Source organism: Penaeus vannamei, chromosome 29 (assembly GCF_042767895.1).
Source record: "Penaeus vannamei isolate JL-2024 chromosome 29, ASM4276789v1, whole genome shotgun sequence".
Taxonomy (NCBI): Eukaryota; Metazoa; Arthropoda; class Malacostraca; order Decapoda; family Penaeidae; genus Penaeus; species Penaeus vannamei.
In genome coordinates, this window is record NC_091577.1 from 22724102 (window position 1) to 22726601 (window position 2500).

Sequence of the window (2500 nt, forward strand, 5' to 3'; positions counted from 1 at the left end):
CTCAGCCTTACACAAAGAGCCAGCATCCTACACCCTTCTACTGCCTCCATCCTCCTACCTTCTCCTTACCCTCTATTAGAGCCCAGGTACTTGGTCTATTTAACACGACTGTCCTTATACAAGACTCATACCCTTTCCCCTTTTGTTGCTAGACTTATTTTTTATCTTATCTATTCATTTATATGTTCTTGTTTTTTTATTTTATTTTATTTATTTATTTCTATTTTATTATTTTTTACTTTATCTATTTATTTATTTCTATTTTCTAAATTTTTATTTTTTTTATCTATTTCTATTTTCTTATTTTTCATTTTATTTATTCATTTATTTCTATTTTCTTATTCTTTATTTTATTCTATCTATTTATTTCTATTTTCTTATTTTTTATTTTATTCTATTTATTTCTATTTTCTTATTTTTCATTTTATTCTTTTTTTGGTAATTTTCTATATTACGTCCGCATGACCGATATCGACGATTTTGGTATCGTTGGATTCCTCTCACTCTATACAATGCAAATAGATAGTTTTTATTGCGCGGAAACCCCCCGTTAGCGACAAACTTGGCCCCGATAGCAGGGGAGGGCATGGAAGGTTCCAGGGAAAATGCGGGGTTAAATAGCACTAATAATATAACGCACAGTGAAAATAACCATGGTTATTCACATAAATTTCCATTGCAGGGGGCTGCGCCCCCTGCGACCCCCCCTGGGGGGGGGGGCTGCCGCCCCCCAACCCCCGCCGAGGAAGCAAAACCTCCACCACGTATTCACGGCAGGCTAGAGCGTTACACAATCATCGTCGATGTCGGAGCAGGGGGCGTATTACCTCGTAAGATTCTCACTGAATCAGCATATTAACCTTATTATAGTCAGCATTGTATATAGAGACGATTGTAGTATAATCAGGATAAACACGTGGCCCGCCCTCGTCGGCGAGTTTTGCGCCTTTTTCGATGTTACACCGATGGCCTCAAAGTCGAGTTTCCCTTCCTCTGGAATAACGACATTCGTATTCCTAACCGAAATAACCGTCGCGTTCAGAAGTCAGTCATAGTCGCCGCGATGGCCGAGTGTGGAGGGTGCTCGTACTCCGAGACGGATTTTCTGCGCGAGATTGCCATTAGCCAAGAAAAAATGCTAGATATGTGCTTCCGCCACGGCCTCCTTCGTCGTGAGAAAGATTGCGGCAGGTGCGGGCAGCCAGCACGCCTAGACCTGAAGAAGAAAAGATTCAGGTGTGATAGGGCCGTGGCGGTCAGGAAGCAGAAGAGGCAGAGGTGTGACTGGTCTGCTTCATTGTTCGTGGGCTCTTTCTTTGCGCAATCTCAAAGCACCCTGCCTCCTTCACATTTTGCGGCAAAGGAGCACCCTCTCTAGTAATTAGCGGCATTAATAAATCAGATTAGTACCTTAAAAATCCTAGGTTATTGTAGGTTATCGGCTCCGCATCTAGTTCGTGTGCGCTCTATCCTGCCGTGAATACGTGGTGGAGGTTTTGTTTCCTCGGCGGGGGTTGGGGGGCGGCAGCCCCCCCAGGGGGGGTCGCAGGGGGCGCAGCCCCCTGCAATGGAAAGTCATGTGAATAACTATGAAAATTTTCACTGTGAGGTTAAATTATTAGGGTAATTTTCTATATTACGTCCGGCGCTCCGACATCGTCGCCCCCGCAATCGGGACCAAGTTTGTCGCTAACGGGGGGTTAGCGCGCAATAAAACCTATCTATTTGCATTGTATAGAGTGAGAGGAATCCAACGATACCAAAATCGTCGATATCGGCCATGCGGACGTAATATAGAAAATTACCCTTTTTTTTTTACCAGTGAGCTTGCTACTTCCCTCCACCTACTCCACGCCCCTCCACCTTTCCTTCCTCCATCCCAATCCCGCTCCGTTCACACCGCATCCCGCAGCTACCAGACATATCCCATCCCCTAAACCGTCGTCACCGCCTTCGTCTTCCTCGTCTTCCTCTCCTTCTGCTCCCCTGGCACTCCTCGGGCACCTCCAATTGGCACCGCCTCTCAGCTCGCGGAGTCCCGAGTCACTTCCGCGGCTCCATTTGTCACACTCCGCGCAATGGGTTGTTTTCTCTCCCTCGCCTCCGTCCCCACAGCATCCACTCGGCCAGTCTCCAGCCCTGTTTATTTCCTCTCAGCTGCCTCCTTAATTTTATTTCATATTTTATTTATTTTATCTTTTTTCAAAATAACTTTCGGGTTTCTTTTTTATTATTATTTTTCCATGGAATTACTCTCAGCTGCCTCCTTGATTTTATTTTATATTTTATTTATTTTATTTTTTTCAAAATAACTTTCGGGTATCTTCTTATTATATTATTTTTCCATCGAATTACTCTCACCTCTTTATTTTAACTTATTTATTTATTTTGTTTTTTGTTTTAATAACTTTCGGGTTTCTTCTCTTTATATTGTTTTTTCACCGAATTAAATATACTTTTTACTTGTTCTTGATAATAACCGTGCTGGCGTACTAACGAA